Below are 18,645 nucleotides of genomic sequence, written 5' to 3'. Positions count from 1 at the left end.
TTCCCATAGCATATTATGTCATCTAAATGTACAAAACATTTAACACCTTGCAAACCTGCCAAGACTGTATTCATCAGTCTATGGAAACATCTTGGGGCTCCCTTCAGTCCCATAGGCATTCTCTTATATTCATAATGTTGATAGTTCGAAGTGAACACAGTTTTTTTCTCTGTCCTCATCCATCAGTATCTGATGGTATCTGCTTGCAAGGGCAAGCATCGAGAAGTATTTTGCTTGCCCTAGCTGGCCCAAAATATCGGAGATATTCGGTAGTGGAAATGCATCGCCTACAGTGATGTCATTTAATTGTCTGCAGTCCACTATGATTCTCCATTTCTGCTTGCCACTGACGTCTAACTTCTTAGGAACCAATAGTAACGGTGTGTTCCAGGCGCTCGTACTTTTGACCTGTTCTATTTGCTCTTTTAGCACTTCCTTTTGCACTTCATGGATCCTATACAGTCTAGCATTTACTACCTTCCACGCATGTTCTGGCGCAATTGGTATTCTGTGCTTCATTGCAGAAGTATAGGACAATCTGTCACCTGGTAGATGAAATACATCTCCGTACTCCACGCAAACCTCTACTAGAGCACTTTTCTCTTCAATGTTCAAGTGATCCAGTATTAACTGCCTAGCACAACTTTCTGTCTTTCCTAAGAAGTCAGTGCTACCTTTTACTTCGCGTACTTTTACAAGTCTTTCTAATTCTTCCGTCACTAACCTGACGTTTCCTAACTGAACTCCGTCCTCTAACACGTTCAGTGCACTCACTATGCATTTACCATTTCACACTTTTACTAAAGATTCAGGTACATGCAACCCTTGTGCAGTCTCCTGCCTTGGAATAATCATCTCTTTTTCGAGTCCCCTTGGTACATTTCCATCCACCCTCAATAACATTATTCTTTCCTCTCGGGGCCCTATTTCCCCGCCTACTTCTGAAACTGATTTTATCTCATATCCCTTTGGTTCCTCCTCTACTATTAAGGGTATATCTTGTCCTTTCAGTCTTATTACTTTACCTGCATAGTCTTAACTTGATTCTATGCTCTGTCAAGAAATTCCTGCCTATTAATCCATCATAAGGAATATCTAGTCCTCTCCCATACACATGAAATTTCTGTCCTAGTTTTTCTCTACCGCTCACACTTAAGTGTATCTGTACCATGCCTATTGTACTGACGGCTTCACTGGTCACGCCTTCTAACCGAAGCCTTCCTGTTTCATTTATTCTAAGCACACTTGTTCTCTTGAGAAAACGCAACTGTGTTCCAGTGTCTATTAATAACTTCAAATACCTCGTTAACTCTATGCAATACAATATTAAAACATCATTCTCTGTTGCACCGTCAATTGCCCTAACTGTGGGTTTACCTATCACAACAACGTCCAACTGTGCGGCCTTGCCACCTCATAGTTTCCCTGCACTACTTTGTTGGTTTTACTAGATACTGGCACCATGCCTTTTCTCCAGGCGTGCCAGGGCCCTTCATGACAGTCTTTAGCATAGTGGCCGTGCTTGAAGCAGGCTACATCTTGTACCCTTGTACATGGGACTCCACAGCTCCCTGGTAGGTTACATTGTGGGCATCTCCACTCCCGTAACCCTCTGTTGGTTTCTCTATGATTTCCTCTGAAATCTCTTACATGTTTCGGATGAACCTTCCTTAACCTCACCCGGCATTCTGCCTCTGTATGTCGCAGCTTGTCACACCCATAGCAAAAGTTTGTGAATTCTTTGCCCGTCATTGCTTGTACTCTGCCCTCTGGCCTATTCTTCCTACACTTGCTTGCAATGTGACCTCTCAACCCACATGTGAAACATTTCAGTTCTTTAGTATCTCTAGCACTCTTCACTGCTTCCTTTGCATGCTAACTCTACTACTACTGCTGCTGCTAGCATAATTCCATCACTGCTGACGGGTGTTGATATGTATCAAAGGGGACAGGTGAAAATGTGTGCCCTGACCGGGACTCAAACCCGGGATCTCCTGCTTTCATGGCATGATATGTATCAACGCCCGTCAGCAGCTGAAGGTATTAATATAATTCTAATTTCATTCTAGACAGCTGCAGGTCATCAATGGCGTCTGTTCTTTCAGACATGTCCGAAAGGACAGACACCATATCCATATAAGTATATAGTTCTGGCAATACCAGCCATGACCTCCTCCTTCTGTGCAGATGCATACATATTCCCCGAACTCTTACGGGACTTGGTAAGAATGTCTTCCACAAGTAATGAGTGTATGGGTTGGGACACTACGAATGTGGTGTGTGGACATACAAGGTGAGAATGTGAGTCTCGTGGGAAGCGTGCGTGAGATAGTCCGTGCAGTCGCACTATCCTCTGTGCCCTTGGTGGCTCAGATGGATAGAGCGTCTGCCATGTAAGCAGGAGATCCCGGTTTCAAGTCCTGGTCGGGGCACACATTTTCACCTGTCCCCGTTGATATATATCAACGCCTGTCAGCAGCTGAAGGTATTAATATAATTCTAACTTCGTTCTAGACAGCTGCAAGTCATCAATGTCGTCTGTTCTTTCAGACATGTCTGTGCAGATGTATACATATTTCCCGAACTCTTACGGGACTTGGTAAGAATGTCTTCCACAAGTAATGAGTGTGTTGGGGTGGGACACTACGAATGTAGTGTGTGGACATACAAGGTGAGAATGTGGGTCTCGCGGGAAGGGTGCGTGAGATAGTCCCTGCAGTCGCACTATCCTCTGTGCCCTCGGTGGCTCAGATGGATAGAGCATCTGCCATGTAAGCAGGGGATCCCGGGTTCGAGTCCCGGTTGGGGCATACATTTTCACCTGTCCCCGTTGATATATATCAACACCCGTCGGCTGCTGAAGGTTTTAATATAATTCTAATTACACAAGTTCTAGTTTATTCAGAAAGAAATACAAATCACCGTAACTGGGTAGTGATTGTACCTGCAGAGTGGCCAAGTCTGTTACAGAGACGGTGATTGACTTCACCGTTCCAACTGCCTGATAGAAGCTCTTCAGTACTTTCTGTCCATACTAGCAGCCTATGTCAGAGTCACGCAGCTATAACCTAAACACTCATCATTGACTCGCTCCTCAGCCCAAGTCGGCTGCTGCTATCCACGCTGACTACTACCGCTACCAGGAGCCTAACCTCGAGAGAGCGAGAGAGAGAAAGAGAGAGAGAGCAGAGCAGCGTGCTCCCGAGTTTTGTTAGCTTTCCCCCTTCGACCCTGCCAGCACTTGGCCTGACGTAGCATTGAATGCAACTTGTCCTCATTTAGTATTCTTTAAGTATTAATTTCATTATTTTTCTTCAGAAGCTGGGTGGAGAGATAGAGGTGCCTCTCCTTATATGGTCACACACTGTGTCCTGAGCCCTTCATTGACTCCTCATGACATAGTGCTGTCCCCACCAAGGGCCCTCTTTGTTTCTCTCTCCACTCCCAGACTTCTCTCTCTAACCAGAAGTGCTCTCTGTTGATACTCCTGATACTGCATATCAGAGGTCCCCTACACAGAGCTTTTGTCTCTTTATAACTTGGAGTCTACTTTCTTATCATGTGCAGCTGTCCGGCAATTTGGACTTCCACCTCGGCTATCCAGCTGCATCTTGTTTCTTATGACGCCTCTGGCACGCCCAGCGTCCAGCTTTACATTTTAACTCACTTAATGTTTACATACTATTTCTATCTGATAACGATTGTAATTAGACTTGGCTTTTTCCTGCGGTTACAACAACATGTTACTTTCACATGTTGCTCTATCTTTGTCACTGGACTTGCATTCGGAACAATGACTGTTCGAACTCGCACCCAGCCATCCTGGTATAGGTTTCCATGATTTCCCTAAATCACTTACGGTGAATTCTGGGATGGTTCCTTTGAAAGAGCGTGGCCACTTTCGTTCTCCATCCTTCTCTAATTTGAGCTTGTGCTTTGTCTCTAATAGCCTCATTGTCGATGGTACATTAAACACTAATCTCCTCCTCCTCCACTACCTTTGGTGATAGGTTTTCCAGTGGTAGGGCTGGAGTAACTGGCACAATATTGGTGCAGGCAGCAGATTTTACAGTGGGAACAACTGTCAGGGTAGGAACCTTGATGTAGTGATAATGGCCTGGGATGTCATATGGTTTGACAAATATGTTACAGAATGTAAGAGAGTGAGAGAAAGTGACAGTGAGTGATGTAGGAAGGATATCAGAGAGATGTAATCTCATTTCAGGGTTTAACTAGAGTCACTGACAGCTTTGACAGAGTGTTGTATTGAGGCATTTGAGGCTTGCCTGGTACTGGCTGACAAGGGCGTACTTCTGAATCTTTTGGAGGTCAGAGTTGTATTTGTAAGAGGGTGAGATTGCCCAAGATTAGTGTTCATGAACAAGATCTCTGCAGTACCAGTAGTTGCAGGAGAAGAAATCCCATGATAAGTCGTCGGTGTAGGTATTTAGGGATATAGTGTAGCAGCTGATATGTCTGCCATGGATTCATAGGCTGTTATGAAAGGGAGCATTTGAAGTGGTAGCTGTAAAATTCGAAGTATTGTTTCTCCTTGTTTGGTTTTATGTGGCATTGGGTGTTGAGGAGAGGTTCAGTGGGATGGAGTTCAACATCGAGAAATGTAACTTTGTGCTTGGAAAAGGAGCAGATGAATTAGAATTGGGTGTAAAGCTGTTTCAGGAAATGGGGGAGTTCTTCTGCACCATGAGTCCATAGCACAAAGATGTCACTGATAAATTTACGGCAAGCCAGGTGGCCCAGCTTCAGATTTTAAGAAATTCCTCTTTAATACCGCCCATGAATATGCTGGCTCAGGGTGGAGCCATCCTGGCCCTCATACTGGTCCCCTGATTTGTTAGTAAGTCTAGCCCTCAAATGTGGACTAGTTTAGGGTAAGGATTACATTGTCTAGTATGAGGGTAAATAAGATATACCAGAAAATGTTAGATAGGTGATGGGAAAGAGAGTGTTATAGAGCTTTCCTTTCCACTTATCTTCTTCTTAATCTTCCCTACTTCTCTCTGGATCATATCATCTCTGGGCTGAAGCTTGCACAGTACCTATCAATGTATTATATTTAACCTCCTACTCTCTCTGATGTGACGTTTCCCCTCATTCTCAAAATAGATAGGTCCCTGTCATCCTGGGATCTGAGTGACCTGCCCTTACCTTTCCTACTCATCCCTCTTTTTGAAAGCTAGGTACATACATTTTCAGCTTTTAAATGAAACTGAAATGAAATGAAATGTCATGTGGCGAGGGCCCCCCATAGGGTGGACCAGTCATCTGGTGAAAGTCTTTTTAGTTGAAGCCACTTGGGCAACTTGCGTATCGATGAGACAACACAACACCCAGTCCCCGAGCAGAGAAAGTCTCCGACCCAGCCAGGAGTCAAGTCCAGTCCGCTCTAATGGCATTCTGCCAAGCTGTTCACTCAGCTATCGAGGAGGATGACTTTTAAATGTGTTCTACGAGTCATTTTACATCCTGAATGTAATTCCTGGTGAGTAATATTGTGTCCTTGTAATTAAAAAAAATTGCAGTGTGCTTAATTTGTCATTAAGATTACTGAGCTGCTTTGGACAATAATGAATCTGCAGCAGTTCTCACAAAAACTCATTATTTCAGAAATGAGCAGATGTTGTTGATTAAGCCATTTATGTATCTTTTCAATAGCAGCAGTGTTATCACACATCCTCCAGACAAACCCAGGCAACTGTTTGTTTCCGTCCAACCCTGAATCTGTTGACTTGTTCCTTTATTGTGTTCAGTAGACCTCATAATAAAAGGAAATCTTTCGAGATATAGACTGAAAGTATTCATTGACAAAGTAAAGCAGTTGTTAAAAACTGTATTACCAATTAATGATTGTTAGTGTTGTAAATTAATTTATGCATCTCAAGCTAAAATTATTGTAATAGAATTAATAGGAAGACTGTTATGTTGAAAATAATCTGAAGCAACTTTAGTTAAGTTGTAATACATTTATTTATTTCCTCAGATTAAATAATAAACATACACATGAATGAATGTAAAAATGCCAAGATAATTGAAGAGCATGCTACAAGATGTGTTAATATGGCCTTTGTATAATATTTTTGCTGCTGGCTGAAATTGAATAAATATTTAGCTGAACTGCCTCAGAAGATATTGCAGAAGACAATCGGGAATGGAAATATGTGAAATAAGTTGGGACCCAGGTCTTGGTGTCGACATAAAGGGAGATATTTCTAAGTACAAAACATAATGAAGTGAAGTACATACTTGATTAGTTTATCTGGCCACTTAGATTTATCTATACAACTGGACCCTAAAAAACTCATAATGCATGACCAGAAGATCACATTTGCATATTAAAATTGCATAACACAAGATTTTGTGAGATTAAGACTTCAGCTTTTTGTCGTGAACCAGCTAAAAGTCTGTTTGCAATTATCATCTGAGTACAGTCTGTTATGTTTGAGCATGGACCCGTGATTAGTATATTTATGTTATCAGTGAACAGCATAGGTTCTGAATAATTTTTAAGTCACTGGAAGGTAGCACATGCAGTTTAGGAATAGGAGTGGATCCAATAGTAGACTTTGTACAAAACCACACTTTTTTGTTTCCCGTCAATGAGAGTTTAATTTAATTCATGTGGTGCAATCAGTCAAAGCAATTCTTTTCTTTTCATGATGATTGTAAGAAGGCTTCACCCAGGCCATAGAGGTGCAGTTCATGCCATAACATTTTGTTCTGTGTGTATAATTTTTATGGTTCACACAATCAGAGGCATGTTTAGGTAACAGAGTACACCAAAAGGATAGTTTTTCTTATTTAGTGCAGTCAGATCTTCGCGGTTTGTGAAATCATATACAACTTCTTTTGTAGAGGATGCTTTACAAAAGCCAAATTGGGACTTAATTAACAAGATGTGCTGTGCAGAATGAACGTGCAGAATTTTAGAATAAATTTTAGATCATTTTCCAAAATTATTGTGAAAAAACTGGGAAAAGTGAAATAGTCCTGTATTTGGATATAATTTTCTAACATCCATTTTTTTATACTTGGCTGACATCATTGTATATTCAAGCCTGTTAGGAAATAGGCCTTCAGTCATTGCTAGATCAGTGGTAATTGTATCAAGTGAACAGATGATTTTATCACTGTCAGAGACATCATCATAATCATTTGAATTGCCTTTTTATAATGATTTATTTATCTACTGCTGCTGATTTTTATGCAAAGGCAACAAATTGCACAACTCTATGATCTGAATGTAGAAAAGTGGAGTTGGGTGGTGAATTAAATAAAGCAAAGCAACAAGCTGTCTCTAGTGAAAGATATTACACAATTGACTACAAGGCAATCATAAAAGAAATTACAGAATGGAGGAGTGGGTACAAATTACTACTTCGTCTAGTATTCACAGATTCTGAGAAAGCTTTTTTGCCTTAGGTTCAGTGAAGTCTATACTAAAAGCACTAGAGAAACAAGCCGTTGTTTCATCCTACATGACTATACCAAAGAATAAAGGGTATAACGAGCATTAGTGCATATATTTTTATATTTTGTACCTCAATATGTACACACATCAGTGTGTTGGTTGGTTTTTCTATGCGTCGAACAGTCTTCCCACAAACACATCACAAACTTTACAATCTGATGTTGTCTGCACAGCCGTAACTGCATCATTAAATGGACTACATCTGTCAGAATAATTGTGTTGTGTCCACACTTCGACAGTTGACCTGCTGCCCAGGGAAAATACTGACAATGTTGTTCAGTACACTGTCATCAGTCATCAATAGAAGTATCTGCACTTTTATCTGTTACACCCTGTCTACTGGTCAGTCCTACAGCATCAGTTAAATTTCATAACAATAGTGAGAAATTTAGAATTGAAGGAGGAGTCAGGTAAAGAGATTGCATAGCACCTTAACTAGTCTGCAGATCTTTGAACTGGAAAAACAAAGAAGTAATGTGCTTTAATGACAAATATCTATGCCTCCAAAGCCATACGCTTAAACAACAAAGAATATAAAAGGCCAAGTTTGAAATTAGGTCTGAAAACCAGTTACAATTATACCTAATACACAAACAATATACTTAACAGTAGATTGACACATTAATAATGAAGTTGTGGAACCAGTCGGTGAATTTTTGTATTTGAAATAATTGAGGACGACTGGATGGATAGAAAAAAGAAATAAAGAAATCTAAAAATGAGTAGGAGTGCTTTTGGCAAAGAATATGATTTCAGTAACTAAGTTTCTGATGAATTTTGAAACACAAGTTTACAGCAAATGTTTAGTATCAGTTTTGACTTGGCTGTGTAGCATGTGACAACCATTAAAAATACTGGTGATTGTTCAGTGCACAAATGGAGATATAAATTTGTTGGAAATTATCAAAACAAACATGAAAAAATGGAAATGGGAAGACAGGATTGGGAGACGTTGTTATGCCTATAATGAAAATTAAATGGAAATGGGGAGAACAGTTTAGCAGGCAAATGGTTGGTAGATTCTTTTGTGGTTACCGAGAGGCAAGAAAAGACTGAGCGAGTAATTGTTTGAGGGTTTCTGGATGATAGAAAATGCATAGCAATGACAGGGATATGTACAGATGAAGTCTATAATTATCAGAAAAGGCTCAGAGGAGACTTTATTCAGAGGATGCTGTTTCCAGAGGAGGCTGTTATCAAACAGTGGATGTCAAATTGATGATTATGAATTAATCCAAAAGTCTCTGGTATTTTTTAAACTACAATAATTTCCCATGGTATTGTGAACACTATCTTCTTTTCTTGTGTCATTGTCCCACATCTCTGCAGCGTCAAAATTGTTATTAACAGATTTCGTATGGTTAATTTAAGGGATGGCCTGATGCCCTTCCTGTCACCACCCACTTAACTCCTGGATTGAAATGTGTGTACACCAACTTTCTGTGAGTAATGTAATTCGTGTGAGGGCATCCCAAAATTTTCTGAATGTTTGCAAATCATGTAACGGAGACGTGACTTGGGTACCAGCCCATTATTCATCTAGTTAGATGTGGGGAAACTGCTTGAAAACCACATCCAGACTGATCGGCACACTGACCATCATGATTAATCTGGCGGACAGATTCCATCTGGGGACAGTACACTTCCCCATCTCTCTTATCCATCCTGTATCTCTGTTTTTTATTAAATTAGTTTAATTTGTCGTAAGAAAGAATTAATTTTAAATCACTGCCTGCTTCGTAAAAGATCTTTGCCATGTTTTTCATGCAAATTTTAAACTCCTTGACCAAGCCAACATTTGTTTTTTTTTATACATTATTTTTCTCTTACGTTCTGAACCTAATCTTTATGCTGTGTAATGTAGCTTTTTGTGCTGATTAGCTGTGTGCACATGCATATAGTTTTAGTGTATCTGACACACACACACACACACACACACACACACACACACACACTCTCTCTCTCTCTCTCTCTCTCTCTCTCTCTCTCTCTCTGTTCCTCCCCTCTCTCTCCCAACTCCCTCTCCCCCCACCCTCTCCTCCCTCCCTCTCCCTCTCCCTTCCCCCTCCTTTCACTTCTAGTGTGCACACTGTATTTTATTTCATTATGTACTCTTTTTTCCTATCTCCATATTTGTGTTCTCTGTATTGTGCCCTTTTGTTCAAGAAATAACTCTCTTGCATCATAAGCTGTTATAGATTGGTATCAGCCAATGTGTTTCTCACTGGGTAAGGTTTTATTTTCTTTGCATCGAGCAAGTGCCTGAACTGAGTTCAGTTACATCAAGGGTTTTCACTTGTAAAGTGAAGAGTGAAGATATGGATTGAACGAAGTTTTTCAGTATCTGGAACTTTGATGAAGGTAATTTTAATTATGAAATATAAAATGGAAATTACCCTGTTGTTGAGAAATTGCTGGATATTGGTAAGGCCAGTTGGAGGCAATATTATCTTTGGAATCGACATAAGATATTTCATGAGCATTGATCTGCAATAAAGTAAATTACATTAAAAAACAGTTCTGAAATTGCAAAATGTGCTGTGATACTAGTGTGCGATATGTTAGGAGAATAGAAACATTAGCACAGTCTCTTGAAGATGTATGTGAATCAGTGAGCAATACAGACAAGATTGCCAAAGTTTGATATTGATTTTCATTGAAACATGATTTGTTTGGTATTGCTTGGGACTCAAGTGACAAAAGCAGGCAGACTTTCAATAATTTAACAACAAGGTTGCTGGAAGAAGATCAAAGTTTGTCGCAGGTTGAAGAAATGGCAACTTGTTATCTGCTATTAGAGTTAGTCATACAGAGGGTAAAGTCACTATTCACAAATCGGTTTTAAGCAAGAGTTCTGTGAACAAGAAGAATGCTGAGTGCTATTATTGTCAGAGGAAAGATCATTGTAAGGCTGAGTGCAACAGAAGAAAATTGTCAAGAGAAAGTTATCAACTTAAACATCATATACTAAGTGCAGAAATTAGAAACATTTAGGTGACTAGTTGGGTGGTACATTCTGTGTACCTAGATTGAAGAAACACCTTTTTTCAGTGGAAACACAAGCCAGTGAAGATTTAAAGTCACGTTTACCAACAATAAGATTGAGTTACTTAAAGCCTAGTGGCAATTGAAAGCTGAAAATAAATGTTACAGAATGTTACATCTTCTCTGGTAGGCCGACAGTTTGCATAAAGTCATCATATGACATCTTCTTTATACTTTTGACACTATTAGCTGCAAATTGTGTATACCTTGTTGATTATATAAGTTTGCGACAACCTTGTTTCATCAAATGAGTGATTATCAAGTGTTCCAATATTACCTTTATATCATTTTATTCTATGTATGTGCAATTGTAATGTGAGATTTTGTCTTGCATACACTTACATCTAGATGGAGTGATGTCCATAAATCATTTTAGAACTAAAGTTCTTTTATATACTATGTTGTTAACATAGGTCACATACTTACTTTCTGTTGGAGAATAATAGTGAAGCTTTGTGTTAATTTTTGACAGTTGTGAAATGCAAGATCACTTCAATGACATGTTATGTTTACAAGTAAATGTATCTTAGGTAGTCAGAGATGTTTTTTGTCAGAGATATTGTGCAGTATGCAGATGGTCGATCTTAATGTTGAGTATCGTTTTTTGTTTATTGTACTGTTTTTAGCCCTTTCCTTTTTCTATTACATCACCTAAGTTTTTTTAGATAATTTTAATGCACATACAAATAGATATCTAAATGGCATTCTGAATGAACAGATGGACCTCAAATGTAAAAATTCTGTGAAAATCTTCATTGATGTGATAGAAAAAGAAATGGGGTAAGCACAAGACGATAAATGAAAAACAATAGACAACATTAAGATCGTACTTCTACATAATGTACAGTATCTCTACAAAAACCTCTCTGACTACCTAAGACATACTTTACTTGTAAACATAAACCATCACTGAAATAAACTGTCATTTTACAACTGTAAAACAGTAACATGAAATTTTACTACTTTTCTTCTATAGAAAGTAACATGAAATTTTACTACTTTTCTTCTATAGAAAGTAAATATGTGACCTATGTTCACAGTATAATGAAAGATAAAGGCTCACAGTACTATTACATTGACATCAAAATAATCAATCTTTTTACAACTGTCAAAAAATAATATGAAATTTCAGTATTATTCTTCTGCAGAAAGTAAATACATGACCTATATTAATCATATAGTACATAAAAGAACTTTTGTTCAAAAATTATTTATGAATGTCACTACATCTAGACTTAAGAATAATGTGAGATAAAATCTCATAGTACTATTACATAGACATAGAACAAAACTATAGGATATGATGTCAACAGGAACACTTGATAATGGCACATATTACAAAACAAACTTGTCATGAACTTACAATAATAAATAAACAATTTGTAACTAATTTGGTCAAAAGCATAAAAATGTTACTTGTAAGGAAAATATTGAACAAGTAAATTGGGCATCATCTGATGTAGCTCTATTATAGTTCAAGACAATATAATGTGTAAACTTTGATAATCTGAAAAAAATGGTTGACTGAACTTTTATTCCAGATTAAGATCAAATGCTTTAAGTAAATTATGTTGTGAATCATGTTAATGTGGTAAATTGTATAAGAAGGGATTTAGTCAAATTAGCAGGCTCATGCCTGTGCTTCAGGAGCATTTGTTCATGGTGTAGTATGTGGGAAGATGCCACATGCATCATTTTGTGGAGCCAACTATTTTGTTGAAACTTCCTGGCAGATTAAAACTGTGTGCTGGACCGAGACTCGAACTCGGGACCTTTGCCTTTCGCAGGCAAGTGCTTGCAAGGTTCACAGGAGAGCTTCTGTAAAGTTTGGAAGGTAGGAGATGAGGTACTGGCAGAAGTAAAGCTGTGAGGAGGGGGAGTGAGTCGTGCTTGGATAGCTCAGTTGGTAGAGCACTTGCCTGCAAAAGTCAAAGGTCCCCAAGTTCGAGTCTCGGTCCGGCACACAGTTTTAATCTGCCAGGAAGTTTCATATCAGCGCTCACTCCGCTGTAGAGTGAAAATTTCATTCTAGGAACTATTTTGTTGTTTCCAAATATGATGGTACTTCATACATGTTTTAGGAATTAAAGCGTTGTTTCTTCTGTGTTCTTAAAGTTTCAACTGTTGGTGGAAAGGCAGACAGGGAATAGACTTAAAAGTTATTAGGACTGGCAGTGGGTCAAAGTTTGCTAATGATCAACTTCCTTATCATTTCAGTTGGAGATTGATTATCCATGAAACCAAGTCACCATATACATGAGAGCAGAATGGTACAGCTAAATTTGAAATCTGATCAGTAGTGTCTTTGATAAATTCATTTGAACCAGGATATCTTTGAGATTATCTGGCTGCCTCTCCTTCTTGGCTTTAGATTTTTGCCTTTAAGTGACTGTTCTTTAGCACCACTCAGAGAACATATGAGGCTTAAGGTACATCATGGATATGAACAGTTATTGCCCTCCAGCAAGGCACCAGACCAGCCTAAGTATTATCGCCCAGTCGTGCTATTAAACATTATTTGTAAGTTCCTTGAAAGAATTCTATACAATCGGATTAGTCCAGTAATCTTTCAGAACCTTCCTATTGTGCAGGCTGGATTCCAGTCAGGATGGAGCTGCACTGATAAAGTCTTACTGTAACAACATTTATTGAAGCAGGGTACCAAATGAAGCAGAAAACATCAGTTGCATTTGTTGATCTAAGCACATCATAAGACACAGTTTGGAGGCATGGACTGTTTTATAAATTATTGCAAGTTGTCCCATGCAAACGGATGACAAAATTAATTGACATCTTAACTGGAAGGACATTTACTGTAACTACAGAAAAATACACTAGATGCCCAAAAACATTGAGTAATGGCTTACCACAGAGATCCATCCTTGCTCCTCTCTTGTTTAATTTAAATATACCTGATATCCCCCCCCCTCCCCCCCCCCCTCCCAACACAGTCCAGAAAGTTTGGTTTATGCAGACGACTGGGCAATAGCTACTCAACAGAAAACTTTTGAAAGAACTGAAGAAATCTTTACTTTTGTTCTAGACACTTTAACCCACTATATCTGTAAATAGAGGTTACAACAAAACTCAAATAGAACAGAAATTTCATGTTTTCATATGTCCAGTAGATTGGTACACAGAGCCCATGATGTCTGTTTTGAAGGAGACAAACTTCATCGTAATATGCATCCAAATTACCTTGGGATCACATTAGATAGGACACTTTCTTTTAAGTAGCACATGACACAAACATGTGGGGAGCTGAAAACCAGAAGGAACATTCTCCATAAACTCTGCAGCTCTCATTGGGGATCATCTATAGATACTCTCTAGATATCGGCACTCAGTTTGGTTACTGCGCAGCAGAGTACCGTGCATCTGTCTGGCTAAACAGTCCACATGTAAAAATATAGATATACAACATAATGAGGCCATACACATTGTTAGTGGGTCAATACGATTTACTTCAACATACTGGCTACCTATCTTGAGCCACATTCCACCTCCTGATATCAGACGTAAGAGCCCGCTACTCCATGAATATCAGAAAATTGCTAATAACACCGACCTTCCAGTAATGGATGATGTATTCCCTGCAGAGCAAAAAAGACTAAGATCAAGACATCCCACTGAATTCAGTACCATTGATGAATGGAAATGCTGCTGGCAACAAAACTGTTCCACAAAATGCCTGAAGCTGCCTTGCATCCAGAAGAAACCCCCTGGACTCGAACAGCCTCAGGCAATTTGGACTACCTTGAACCATCTCCAAACGGGCCTTGGACGATGTGCGGACACACTGCAAGTGGGGAAAATCTTCATCACCATCATGTGACTGTGGTGTGGAACGACAGACAGTTGCTGATGTTGTATCGACATGTCCTGCACAAACTGATGAGCTTGACTCACCAGTTTGTTTCCAAAATTATGTGACTTTCACAGTAGTCACATATTAGCCACAAACTTTCAAGGAGGTGATGGCATCCAAAGACCCTGAAAACTGATACAAAACAATGGAAATGAAATGAAATGAAATGATCATTTGGTATGGCCGGGAGCTGCGTGTGGGGAGTTGGGCTGCTGATCTGCAAGACTTTTCAGCTGATACCACATTGGGCGACCTGCATGTTGATGATGATGAAATGATGAGGACAACAGAACATCTGGTCCCTGAGCAGGGAAAAATCTCCAACCCACTGGGAATTGAACCCAGGCCTGCTGCATGGCAGTCAGAGATGCTGATCTCTCAGCTGAGGAAGCGGACTAATGAGAAATGAAATGTCCTCAGTGACTCTAAAATAATACCTGGAATTTGCTGGACTTACATCCAGATCAACAGGATATTGATTGTAAGAGGATCTGCAGAATTAAATGGAAACCAGATGATCGCATAATGAGGCACAAAGCTAGATTATGTGCGAAAAGATATGCTCAGAAACCTGGTTTTGGCCTGGGTGTGAGACTATGATATGAACATGAAGCAACTGATGTGAAAAGAGCCTGTCTCAATGGTAATTTGCAAAATGATATTTTCATCAAACATCCTGCAGGTTTCAACATTGATAATGCAAATTTAGATTAAATGGAAGAGTTTCCTCAGTGTTGGAATTTAAAAAAATTGTTCGGCTTATTAAAAGCTTTACTCAGATAGTTTTGTGTTCTGTGGTCAAGTTGAGGGTCAATAAGTGTTTCTATCTATTTTTGCTGATGATGAACTAATTATGAGTAAATTAACTGCAACTATAAATAAAATACATGAAGAATTCAAGATTCATTTTGAAGTTGTGATTGATGATTCCAGGTACTTTGTAGGATTGCAAATCAGATGAGACTGTGAAAGTATAATGCCTTTCTTCTATCAAGAGGGCTTCATCAGTTGCCATGGAAAATGTTCCTTTTCATGAGGCTGTAGATGGGTTGATGTTTACTGCCACAGTGACACGACATGATATAATATTTTTTGTCAGTCAGGTAAGTTGCTGTGGACATGGGGATTAGACTGCAGCTAAATGCATCTTAAAGATACTGGAGACAAAGGTATTAGATAGAATGGTAACAACCTTAAACTCATGTATACTCTGATTCTGATTTTGCTGGAGGTACTGATTATTTGTTGAATGATAATGTCAGTATATTGACCAGTGGACCTTTTAACTGGTCATCTAAAAAAGCAAAAATGTGTTGCTAGATCTTCAACAGAAGGTGGAGTATGTTGCAGCAGCTGCTACAGTCACCTGACTTTGTATTTTCTTAGAGGAGCTTGGTGTCAGCATGGAACAACCAACTTAACTCTTTGTGCTCAGCCAGAGTACATTACAATTAGTAATGAACTTCACAAAATAGCTAATCACATAAAGTTTCATTACATTCACGAGAAGATAGATAACGGTTGCATTCTTGTTTTCTATGCTACAGCTGAAGATCAGTTCGCAGATATGTTACTAAAGCATTGTAAAAAGAAAAGTTTCAGACTAATTGCAAGTCGTTATCAGTTGTGTGAAAAATCAGCAAACAAGAGTCTGAGTATTGTGTAGTGTAACTTTTTGTGATATTTATCTTTGAATGTCTTTTTGCATGTATACTGGTGTGCAAAACTTGAAGATGGAGGTAAGTTTCACATGATGTGTCGCTGCTAAGTAACATAGCTTGACAGAACTTGGACCACACATAGAAACTACTGATATGGTGTAGTACATAAAATAAGTTAAAGAAAAACACAATGACACAAATCGAAATCACACTTTTACTCAAAGACAATAATTACACTGAAGTCACTGTGATTCAAAATGATCACATGGACATTACAAATGATGGGACATGGTATTTAACAAGTTGTGTGATCACTGCAGGTGGCAATTCATGCTCTGCGGTGTGTTCACATGGTGGCCACAAAATTGGTAAGAAGTTCGTGTGGCAGGGCATTTCATTCCTCCACCAGCTCACTTTTCAACTGTTGGATGGTTGTTGGTGCAAAGTGTCTCCCCAATGTGTCACATACATGCTCAGTTGGATATAAGTCAGGATATGGGCAGACCAGTCTATTTACAGAATATCCTCTTGTCTCAAGAGCTGCTGCTCCTGCACAGTTCAGTGCGGTTGCACATTGTCGCCCGTAAAAAAGTAAGGGACAGATGCACCCTGAAAAGATGCACATGGTGATGGAGTACAGCATCAATATAATGTTGATCACTGAGTGTATTGTGTGCAGATATTTGGAGATCAGTACACCCATTCAACATTATGCCTCCCCACACCGTAACACCTAGACCACCAAAAGGATCACGTTCAACAATCTTCCTGGGTGCATTATATGTTCCCACCTCTTCATATGAGGTTAAGTGCAGTACTCTCGAATGTGATCCTTTTAGTGGTCCTGGTGTTGAGTTGTGTAGAGGCATAATGTTGCATGGGTGAAATGACAATCTTCGGGGGCTGTGTAGTAGTGGTTGGCATCTCTACTGTGTGGCGGCCCAGTGGCAGACAGTTTCCGCCAACATGCAGTGACTGGAATTCGTGCACTGACTGGCCCAACAACATGTTATGTGGTACCAAATTCTATACCTTCATACACCTGATGATGGGATTTTAAGATCTCCAAGCTGCTCATGCTTTAAATAAATATTAGTACAATGGAAGTGAATCTCTCCAAATTAATTCATTCCTGTGGTGCATTAAGCGTTCACACCTCTCACGATAAGAGGTTATGTCCAGTGTTGCCGAACACAGTTGTTTTGCAGGTCTAGGTTTATGGTATTGGGAGACATAATGCTGCATGGGTGTACTGATCGCCAAATCTTTGAACATGGTACACTCATTGTTAACATTACTGCAAAGCTGTACTACTCCTCCATTTGCATCTTTTCAAGGGTGCATTCAGCCCTGACTCAGTTTTTATAGATGACAATGCACAACCACATGAAACAGCGCAGGTGGAACAGCTCTTCAGCATATGGGCTGATCTGTCTGTTTCCCCAACTTCAGAGCCATCAAACACATGTAAGATGCTTTGGGGAAATGTATTGCAGTTTCTCCACATGCACCAACAACCATCCAGCAGTTGTCAACCACACTGGTTGGGGAATGGGAATGCTCTACTACAAGGATTCCTTGGCAAACTTTTGGCCAGCTTGGGAGCATGTTGCAGAGCTTGCATCGCCATCCTTGGTGATCATACACCCTATTAAGAACAATGTCCCACTGTTTGTAATTCCTGGGGGACCATCTTGAATCACAGTGATTTCAGTGTAATTATTGCCTTTAAATAAAAGTGTCATTTCAGTCAGTTTCATTGAGTATTTCTTTCACCAACCTTCTGTACTATACTGTAGCAGTTGCTCCTAATGTGTGCCAGCATGGAACAACCAACTTAACTCTTTGTGCACAATTGGGGTTTTGTTAAGCTGTGTTTCTTGGCACTGATACATCATGTGAAAGTTATTTTCCTCATTAAATATATTGTAATGCATTTGATGTATTTTTTATACTTGACACTTACGGCTGACACACTGTCTTCTATTCCATTGTGTACCCTTCCCTACCACCATTGTTAACTGCGAGTGTTTTATGTCTTGTGCAGTTTTATCCAAGAAATAAAACTCATACATCATAAGCTGTTATAAATTGATTACACTCTATCCAACACTTGGATTACTTGCCCAGTGCTGATTTTAATAGAAGATAAAGTTAATTTCAAACTTAAATCATAATAGCTTGATGACATCGTCACCTCCAAAGAAGAATCTGAATCTGCATAATAGTGTGTGTGTGTGTGTGTGTGTGTGTGTGTGTGTGTGTGTGTGTGTGTGTGTGTGTGCGTGTGTGTGCGTGCGTGCGTCTGCGCCTGTGCCTGTGCCTGGCCTGTATTCCACAACTGTGTTGGTATGGGTCAAAGGAATGTTGTTCCTGACCTGCTACCACTTGGGGGCTTCTGTCACTAAACTTGGTGGAGATAGACACAGAAGCCCAACTAGTCCATGTAACATAATTATTCGTTTGTCTCACAAAAACCCTTACAAATGGGCATGAGCAACATCAAGCAAAAACTAAACTGAAGTCAAAGATCTTTGATTCTGTAGTTGAAGTTGTTCAGTTCACTTTCGATAGTCGCCACA

At 39.4% G+C, this 18,645-nt stretch overlaps 1 protein-coding gene and 1 non-coding gene across 5 annotated transcripts in view; both read left to right on the top strand.

Annotated features, from left to right (window-relative positions):
• LOC124711555 overlaps positions 1 to 18,645 on the top strand; it is a 41,479-nt gene that overhangs the window by 15,413 nt on the left and 7,421 nt on the right. The window contains exon 1 of one of the 4 annotated variants that reach the window (XM_047241718.1): positions 15,484 to 15,505. The exons of the other annotated variants lie outside the window; for them this stretch is intronic. The gene's annotated coding sequence lies outside the window, so the exon portion shown is untranslated. Of the gene's footprint in view, positions 1 to 15,483; positions 15,506 to 18,645 lie in introns of those variants that run through there. 4 annotated transcript variants of the gene reach the window in all.
• Positions 2,736 to 2,810, top strand: Trnat-ugu. The gene has a single exon. It is a non-coding gene; the product is annotated as a tRNA-Thr (tRNA).

Source organism: Schistocerca piceifrons, chromosome 1 (genome assembly GCF_021461385.2).
Source record: "Schistocerca piceifrons isolate TAMUIC-IGC-003096 chromosome 1, iqSchPice1.1, whole genome shotgun sequence".
NCBI lineage: Eukaryota > Metazoa > Arthropoda > Insecta > Orthoptera > Acrididae > Schistocerca > Schistocerca piceifrons.
The sequence above is the reverse complement of the archived record's forward strand: the minus strand, read 5'-3'. Positions and strand labels throughout refer to the sequence as shown.